The sequence below is a fragment of the Salvelinus alpinus genome, chromosome 4 (assembly GCF_045679555.1).
Source record: "Salvelinus alpinus chromosome 4, SLU_Salpinus.1, whole genome shotgun sequence".
Taxonomy (NCBI): Eukaryota; Metazoa; Chordata; class Actinopteri; order Salmoniformes; family Salmonidae; genus Salvelinus; species Salvelinus alpinus.
This window is the reverse complement of record NC_092089.1, coordinates 6,848,647-6,859,439: the sequence shown is the minus strand read 5'-3', so window position 1 is coordinate 6,859,439 and position 10,793 is coordinate 6,848,647.

Sequence of the window (10,793 nt, the reverse complement as noted above, 5' to 3'; positions counted from 1 at the left end):
CTGCCATTCACTCAGCATAGAGGTTGGGCTGTCACGAGCCTGTCATTCACTCAGCATAGACGTTGGGCTGTCACGAGCCTGTCATTCACTCAGCATAGAGGTTGGGCTGTCACGAGACTGTCATTCACTCAGCATAGACGTTGGGCTGTCACGAGACTGCCATTCACTCAGCATAGAGGTTGGGCTGTCACGAGCCTGTCATTCACTCAGCATAAACGTTGGGCTGTCACGAGACTGCCATTCACTCAGCATAGACGTTGGGCTGTCACGAGACTGTCATTCACTCAGCATAGAGGTTGGGCTGTCACGAGCCTGTCATTCACTCAGCATAGAGGTTGGGCTGTCACGAGACTGCCATTCACTCAGCATAGACGTTGGGCTGTCACGAGACTGTCATTCACTCAGCATAGAGGTTGGGCTGTCACGAGACTGTCATTCACTCAGCATAGAGGTTGGGCTGTCACGAGCCTGTCATTCACTCAGCATAGAGGTTGGGCTGTCACGAGCCTGTCATTCACTCAGCATAGACGTTGGGCTGTCACGAGCCTGTCATTCACTCAGCATAGAGGTTGGGCTGTCACGAGACTGTCATTCACTCAGCATAGAGGTTGGGCTGTCACGAGCCTGTCATTCACTCAGCATAGAGGTTGGGCTGTCACGAGACTGCCATTCACTCAGCATAGAGGTTGGGCTGTCACGAGACTGTCATTCACTCAGCATAGAGGTTGGGCTGTCACGAGACTGTCATTCACTCAGCATAGAGGTTGGGCTGTCACGAGACTGTCATTCACTCAGCATAGACGTTGGGCTGTCACGAGACTGCCATTCACTCAGCATAGACGTTGGGCTGTCACGAGACTGTCATTCACTCAGCATAGAGGTTGGGCTGTCACGAGACTGTCATTCACTCAGCATAGAGGTTGGGCTGTCACGAGCCTGCCATTCACTCAGCATAGAGGTTGGGCTGTCACGAGCCTGTCATTCACTCAGCATAGACGTTGGGCTGTCACGAGCCTGTCATTCACTCAGCATAGAGGTTGGGCTGTCACGAGACTGTCATTCACTCAGCATAGACGTTGGGCTGTCACGAGACTGCCATTCACTCAGCATAGAGGTTGGGCTGTCACGAGCCTGTCATTCACTCAGCATAAACGTTGGGCTGTCACGAGACTGCCATTCACTCAGCATAGACGTTGGGCTGTCACGAGACTGTCATTCACTCAGCATAGAGGTTGGGCTGTCACGAGCCTGTCATTCACTCAGCATAGAGGTTGGGCTGTCACGAGACTGCCATTCACTCAGCATAGACGTTGGGCTGTCACGAGACTGTCATTCACTCAGCATAGAGGTTGGGCTGTCACGAGACTGTCATTCACTCAGCATAGAGGTTGGGCTGTCACGAGACTGCCATTCACTCAGCATAGACGTTGGGCTGTCACGAGACTGTCATTCACTCAGCATAGAGGTTGGGCTGTCACGAGACTGTCATTCACTCAGCATAGAGGTTGGGCTGTCACGAGACTGTCATTCACTCAGCATAGACGTTGGGCTGTCACGAGACTGCCATTCACTCAGCATAGAGGTTGGGCTGTCACGAGCCTGTCATTCACTCAGCATAAACGTTGGGCTGTCACGAGACTGTCATTCACTCAGCATAGAGGTTGGGCTGTCACGAGACTGTCATTCACTCAGCATAGACGTTGGGCTGTCACGAGACTGCCATTCACTCAGCATAGACGTTGGGCTGTCACGAGACTGTCATTCACTCAGCATAGACGTTGGGCTGTCACGAGCCTGTCATTCACTCAGCATAGAGGTTGGGCTGTCACGAGACTGTCATTCACTCAGCATAGACGTTGGGCTGTCACGAGACTGCCATTCACTCAGCATAGAGGTTGGGCTGTCACGAGCCTGTCATTCACTCAGCATAAACGTTGGGCTGTCACGAGACTGCCATTCACTCAGCATAGACGTTGGGCTGTCACGAGACTGTCATTCACTCAGCATAGAGGTTGGGCTGTCACGAGCCTGTCATTCACTCAGCATAGAGGTTGGGCTGTCACGAGACTGCCATTCACTCAGCATAGACGTTGGGCTGTCACGAGACTGTCATTCACTCAGCATAGAGGTTGGGCTGTCACGAGACTGTCATTCACTCAGCATAGAGGTTGGGCTGTCACGAGCCTGTCATTCACTCAGCATAGAGGTTGGGCTGTCACGAGCCTGTCATTCACTCAGCATAGACGTTGGGCTGTCACGAGCCTGTCATTCACTCAGCATAGAGGTTGGGCTGTCACGAGACTGTCATTCACTCAGCATAGAGGTTGGGCTGTCACGAGCCTGTCATTCACTCAGCATAGAGGTTGGGCTGTCACGAGACTGCCATTCACTCAGCATAGAGGTTGGGCTGTCACGAGACTGTCATTCACTCAGCATAGAGGTTGGGCTGTCACGAGACTGTCATTCACTCAGCATAGAGGTTGGGCTGTCACGAGACTGTCATTCACTCAGCATAGACGTTGGGCTGTCACGAGACTGCCATTCACTCAGCATAGACGTTGGGCTGTCACGAGACTGTCATTCACTCAGCATAGAGGTTGGGCTGTCACGAGACTGTCATTCACTCAGCATAGAGGTTGGGCTGTCACGAGCCTGCCATTCACTCAGCATAGAGGTTGGGCTGTCACGAGCCTGTCATTCACTCAGCATAGACGTTGGGCTGTCACGAGCCTGTCATTCACTCAGCATAGAGGTTGGGCTGTCACGAGACTGTCATTCACTCAGCATAGACGTTGGGCTGTCACAAGACTGCCATTCACTCAGCATAGAGGTTGGGCTGTCACGAGCCTGTCATTCACTCAGCATAAACGTTGGGCTGTCACGAGACTGCCATTCACTCAGCATAGACGTTGGGCTGTCACGAGACTGTCATTCACTCAGCATAGAGGTTGGGCTGTCACGAGCCTGTCATTCACTCAGCATAGAGGTTGGGCTGTCACGAGACTGCCATTCACTCAGCATAGACGTTGGGCTGTCACGAGACTGTCATTCACTCAGCATAGAGGTTGGGCTGTCACGAGACTGTCATTCACTCAGCATAGAGGTTGGGCTGTCACGAGACTGCCATTCACTCAGCATAGACGTTGGGCTGTCACGAGACTGTCATTCACTCAGCATAGAGGTTGGGCTGTCACGAGACTGTCATTCACTCAGCATAGAGGTTGGGCTGTCACGAGACTGTCATTCACTCAGCATAGAGGTTGGGCTGTCACGAGACTGCCATTCACTCAGCATAGACGTTGGGCTGTCACGAGACTGTCATTCACTCAGCATAGAGGTTGGGCTGTCACGAGACTGTCATTCACTCAGCATAGAGGTTGGGCTGTCACGAGACTGCCATTCACTCAGCATAGAGGTTGGGCTGTCACGAGACTGTCATTCACTCAGCATAGAGGTTGGGCTGTCACGAGACTGTCATTCACTCAGCATAGAGGTTGGGCTGTCACGAGACTGCCATTCACTCAGCATAGAGGTTGGGCTGTCACGAGACTGCCATTCACTCAGCATAGAGGTTGGGCTGTCACGAGCCTGTCATTCACTCAGCATAGACGTTGGGCTGTCACGAGACTGTCATTCACTCAGCATAGAGTTTGGGCTGTCACGAGACTGCCATTCACTCAGCATAGACGTTGGGCTGTCACGAGACTGTCATTCACTCAGCATAGACGTTGGGCTGTCACGAGACTGCCATTCACTCAGCATAGACGTTGGGCTGTCACGAGACTGCCATTCACTCAGCATAGAGGTTGGGCTGTCACGAGACTGCCATTCACTCAGCATAGACGTTGGGCTGTCACGAGCCTGTCATTCACTCAGCATAGAGGTTGGGCTGTCACGAGACTGTCATTCACTCAGCATAGACGTTGGGCTGTCACGAGACTGTCATTTACTCAGCATAGACGTTGGGCTGTCACGAGACTGTCATTCACTCAGCATAGACGTTGGGCTGTCACGAGACTGTCATTCACTCAGCATAGAGGTTGGGCTGTCACGAGACTGTCATTCACTCAGCATAGACGTTGGGCTGTCACGAGACTGTCATTCACTCAGCATAGAGGTTGGGCTGTCACGAGCCTGTCATTCACTCAGCATAGACGTTGGGCTGTCACGAGACTGTCATTCACTCAGCATAGAGGTTGGGCTGTCACGAGCCTGTCATTCACTCAGCATAGACGTTGGGCTGTCACGAGACTGTCATTCACTCAGCATAGACGTTGGGCTGTCACGAGACTGCCATTCACTCAGCATAGAGGTTGGGCTGTCACGAGACTGCCATTCACTCAGCATAGACGTTGGGCTGTCACGAGACTGCCATTCACTCAGCATAGAGGTTGGGCTGTCACGAGACTGCCATTCACTCAGCATAGACGTTGGGCTGTCACGAGACTGCCATTCACTCAGCATAGACGTTGGGCTGTCACGAGCCTGTCATTCACTCAGCATAGACGTTGGGCTGTCACGAGCCTGTCATTCACTCAGCATAGAGGTTGGGCTGTCACGAGACTGCCATTTACTCAGCATAGAGGTTGGGCTGTCACGAGACTGCCATTCACTCAGCATAGACGTTGGGCTGTCACGAGACTGCCATTCACTCAGCATAGAGGTTGGGCTGTCACGAGACTGTCATTCACTCAGCATAGAGGTTGGGCTGTCACGAGACTGTCATTCACTCAGCATAGACGTTGGGCTGTCACGAGCCTGTCATTCACTCAGCATAGACGTTGGGCTGTCACGAGCCTGTCATTCACTCAGCATAGAGGTTGGGCTGTCACGAGACTGCCATTTACTCAGCATAGAGGTTGGGCTGTCACGAGACTGCCATTCACTCAGCATAGACGTTGGGCTGTCACGAGACTGCCATTTACTCAGCATAGAGGTTGGGCTGTCACGAGACTGCCATTCACTCAGCATAGACGTTGGGCTGTCACGAGACTGTCATTCACTCAGCATAGACGTTGGGCTGTCACGAGACTGTCATTCACTCAGCATAGACGTTGGGCTGTCACGAGACTGTCATTCACTCAGCATAGACGTTGGGCTGTCACGAGACTGCCATTCACTCAGCATAGACGTTGGGCTGTCACGAGCCTGTCATTCACTCAGCATAGAGGTTGGGCTGTGACGAGACTGTCATTCACTCAGCATAGACGTTGGGCTGTCACGAGACTGTCATTTACTCAGCATAGACGTTGGGCTGTCACGAGACTGTCATTCACTCAGCATAGACGTTGGGCTGTCACGAGACTGTCATTCACTCAGCATAGAGGTTGGGCTGTCACGAGACTGTCATTCACTCATCATAGACGTTGGGCTGTCACGAGACTGTCATTCACTCAGCATAGAGGTTGGGCTGTCACGAGCCTGTCATTCACTCAGCATAGACGTTGGGCTGTCACGAGACTGTCATTCACTCAGCATAGAGGTTGGGCTGTCACGAGCCTGTCATTCACTCAGCATAGACGTTGGGCTGTCACGAGACTGTCATTCACTCAGCATAGACGTTGGGCTGTCACGAGACTGCCATTCACTCAGCATAGAGGTTGGGCTGTCACGAGACTGCCATTCACTCAGCATAGACGTTGGGCTGTCACGAGCCTGTCATTCACTCAGCATAGACGTTGGGCTGTCACGAGCCTGTCATTCACTCAGCATAGAGGTTGGGCTGTCACGAGACTGCCATTTACTCAGCATAGAGGTTGGGCTGTCACGAGACTGCCATTCACTCAGCATAGACGTTGGGCTGTCACGAGACTGCCATTCACTCAGCATAGAGGTTGGGCTGTCACGAGACTGCCATTCACTCAGCATAGACGTTGGGCTGTCACGAGCCTGTCATTCACTCAGCATAGAGGTTGGGCTGTCACGAGACTGTCATTCACTCAGCATAGAGGTTGGGCTGTCACGAGCCTGTCATTCACTCAGCATAGAGGTTGGGCTGTCACGAGACTGCCATTCACTCAGCATAGAGGTTGGGCTGTCACGAGACTGTCATTCACTCAGCATAGAGGTTGGGCTGTCACGAGACTGTCATTCACTCAGCATAGAGGTTGGGCTGTCACGAGACTGTCATTCACTCAGCATAGACGTTGGGCTGTCACGAGACTGCCATTCACTCAGCATAGACGTTGGGCTGTCACGAGACTGTCATTCACTCAGCATAGAGGTTGGGCTGTCACGAGACTGTCATTCACTCAGCATAGAGGTTGGGCTGTCACGAGCCTGCCATTCACTCAGCATAGAGGTTGGGCTGTCACGAGCCTGTCATTCACTCAGCATAGACGTTGGGCTGTCACGAGCCTGTCATTCACTCAGCATAGAGGTTGGGCTGTCACGAGACTGTCATTCACTCAGCATAGACGTTGGGCTGTCACGAGACTGCCATTCACTCAGCATAGAGGTTGGGCTGTCACGAGCCTGTCATTCACTCAGCATAGACGTTGGGCTGTCACGAGACTGCCATTCACTCAGCATAGACGTTGGGCTGTCACGAGACTGTCATTCACTCAGCATAGAGGTTGGGCTGTCACGAGCCTGTCATTCACTCAGCATAGAGGTTGGGCTGTCACGAGACTGCCATTCACTCAGCATAGACGTTGGGCTGTCACGAGACTGTCATTCACTCAGCATAGAGGTTGGGCTGTCACGAGACTGTCATTCACTCAGCATAGAGGTTGGGCTGTCACGAGACTGCCATTCACTCAGCATAGACGTTGGGCTGTCACGAGACTGTCATTCACTCAGCATAGAGGTTGGGCTGTCACGAGACTGTCATTTACTCAGCATAGAGGTTGGGCTGTCACGAGACTGTCATTCACTCAGCATAGAGACATTGAAGTGGCTCAGAAAGGAGTGTTGGCAGAGACGGGGTCATGATGTTTCAGAAGTCATAAGTAACAATTATTATTAAATCATTCCTGAAACAGCGAGAGTAACTTGTTGTATAATCTTAGTCTACTATTACAGGGGATATGATATGCCATGTGTTGTGGAATATGAGATAGATTGTGATGTACTATCAGGGATTTATTGGGATATTTATTTAAATGTTGAAATCGGAAAATACAATAAGCTGTCCTCTCCTCCTCTGTCGTAAGACATGCCTCTTCATGTAGTCATGTCTAGAGAACATATGTAACCTGAGCAGCCCATCTATCTCTCATGTAAAGTCTGTGACCCCAGTTCAGCTGGTCCTCACTGGTCTTACAGAGGGACTGAGACATTACAGTGGGACTGAGACCTCACAGTGGGACTGAGACCTCACAGTGGGACTGAGACCTCACAGAGGGACTGAGACCTCACAGAGGGACTGAGACCTCACAGAGGGACTGAGACCTCACAGTGGGACTGAGACCTCACAGAGGTACTGAGACCTCACAGAGGGACTGAGACCTCACAGTGGGACTGAGACCTCACAGAGGGACTGAGACGTTACAGTGGGACTGAGACGTTACATTGGGACTGAGACCTCACAGAGGGACTGAGACGTTACAGTGGGACTGAGACCTCACAGTGGGACTGAGACCTCACAGTGGGACTGAGACCTCACAGTGGGACTGAGACCTCACAGAGGGACTGAGACCTCACAGTGGGACTGAGACCTCACAGTGGGACTGAGACCTCACAATGAGACTGAGACCTCACAGTGGGACTGAGACCTCACAGTGGGACTGAGACCTCACAGTGGGACTGAGACCTCACAGAGGGACTGAGACCTCACAGAGGGACTGAGACCTCACAGAGGGACTGAGACCTCACAGTGGGACTGAGACCTCACAGAGGTACTGAGACCTCACAGAGGGACTGAGACCTCACAGTGGGACTGAGACCTCACAGAGGGACTGAGACGTTACAGTGGGACTGAGACGTTACATTGGGACTGAGACCTCACAGAGGGACTGAGACGTTACAGTGGGACTGAGACCTCACAGTGGGACTGAGACCTCACAGTGGGACTGAGACCTCACAGTGGGACTGAGACCTCACAGAGGGACTGAGACCTCACAGTGGGACTGAGACCTCACAGTGGGACTGAGACCTCACAGTGGGACTGAGACCTCACAGTGGGACTGAGACGTTACAGTGGGACTGAGACCTCACAGAGGGACTGAGACCTCACAGAGGGACTGAGACCTCACAGTGGAACTGAGACGTTACAGTGGAACTGAGACCTCACAGTGGGACTGAGACCTCACAGAGGGACTGAGACATTACAGTGGGACTGAGACCTCACAGAGGGACTGAGACCTCACAGTGGGACTGAGACGTTACAGTGGGACTGACACCTCACAGAGGGACTGAGACCTCACAGAGGGACTGAGACGTTACAGTGGGACTGAGACCTCACAGTGGGACTGAGACCTCACAGTGGGACTGAGACTTTACAGTGGGACTGAGACCTCACAGTGGGACTGAGACCTCACAGTGGGACTGAGACCTCACAGTGGGACTGAGACCTCACAGTGGGACTCAGACCTCACAGTGGGACTGAGACCTCACAGTGGGACTGAGACCTCACAATGAGACTGAGACCTCACAGTGGGACTGAGACCTCACAGAGGGACTGAGACTTTACAGTGGGACTGAGACCTCACAGAGGGACTGAGACCTCACAGTGGGACTGAGACGTTACAGTGGGACTGACACCTCACAGAGGGACTGACACCTCACAGAGGGACTGACACCTCACAGAGGGACTGAGACCTCACAGTGGGACTGAGACCTCACAGAGGGACTGAGATCTCACAGAGGGACTGAGACCTCAGAGTGGGACTGAGACCTCACAGTGGGACTGAGACCTCACAGTGGGACTGAGACTTTACAGTGGGACTGACACCTCCACAGAGGGACTGACACCTCACAGAGGGACTGAGACCTCACAGTGGGACTGAGACCTCACAGAGGGACTGAGACCTCACAGAGGGACTGAGACCTCAGATTGGGACTGAGACCTCACAATGAGACTGAGACCTCACAGTGGGACTGAGACCTCACAGTGGGACTGACACCTCACAGAGGGACTGAGACCTCACAGAGGGACTGAGACCTCACAGAGGGACTGAAACCTCACAGAGGGACTGAGACCTCTTTATAGAGAGAGGAGTACCGAAGAATTTTAAATGAAATTGACTGCCACAGTCTTTGTGATAACATTTTTTTAATTTTTTTATTAATAAACAAAATTACAAAAACAAACACGAATATAAAAATCACTTCAAATGAAAAAATATTTATATGAGGCGATCGCATAGATCTGTCAGCAAACGATTTGTACGGTGTCACCACACACAGTTAAAAGATACATGTAAACATACAGAGCAATCGCCCTATCACTCTTCGAATATAACTATGATGTCATTCTTATCACGTGCATATGGTATTGTTAAATCTGATGTCCGTTCACTTGGTTATAAATTCTCACTAAAATATGACTAATTCCATCCACGTCACTTCAGGGGAATGTTATTAATAAATATGCACTGAGGGGACAAAACATTAAGAACACCTGCTCTTTCGATGACATAGACTGACCAGGTGAATCCAGGTGAAAGCTATGATCCCTTATTGATGTCAGTTGTTAAATCCACTTAAATCAGTGTAGATGAAGGGGAGGAGACAGGTTAAAGAATGATCTTTAAGCCTTGAGACAATTGAGACATGGATTGTGTACGTGTGCCATTCAGAGGGTGAACGGGCACCACCCTGGGTTTGTGACGATGCTTAGTAACACAGGGAACGTCATTACTGTCTCATTCATCTCAGAACCCAGAACCAAATCCTGCGTGCGCTGGCTAGCTACAGTCTGTTACCAGAGACTACTGTCTCACATCATGTTTGGCCTACCGAATGGGTTTGGTATTGTTATTACAGTACTATAGCCTACAGTACCGTAATCACCTATAGCCTACAGTACTGTAATCACCTATAGCCTTCAGTACTGTAATCACCTATAGCCTACAGTACTGTAATCACCTATAACCTACAGTACTGTAATCACCTATAGCCTTCAGTACTGTAATCACCTATAGCCTACAGTACTGTAATCACCTATAGCCTACAGTACTGTATCACCTATAGCCTTCAGTACTGTAATCACCTATAGCCTACAGTATTGTAATCACCTATAGCCTTCAGTACTGTAATCACCTATAGCCTACAGTACTGTAATCACCTATAGCCTTCAGTACTGTAATCACCTATAGCCTTCAGTACTGTAATCACCTATAGCCTTCAGTACTGTAATCACCTATAGCCTTCAGTACTGTAATCACCTATAGCCTACAGTACTGTAATCACCTATAGCCTACAGTATTGTAATCACCTATAGCCTTCAGTACTGTAATCACCTATAGCCTACAGTACTGTAATCACTTATAGCCTACAGTACTGTAATCACCTATAGCCTTCAGTACTGTAATCACCTATAGCCTACAGTACTGTAATCACCTATAGCCTACAGTACTGTAATCACCTATAGCCTTCAGTACTGTAATCACCTATAGCCTACAGTACTGTAATCACCTATAACCTACAGTACTGTAATCACCTATAGCCTACAGTACTGTAATCACCTATAGCCTACAGTACTGTAATCACCTATAGCCTACAGTACTGTAATCACCTATAGCCTACAGTATTGTAATCACCTATAGCCTACAGTACTGTAATCACCTATAGCCTACAGTACTGTAATCACCTATAGCCTACAGTACTGTAATCACCTATAGCCTACAGTA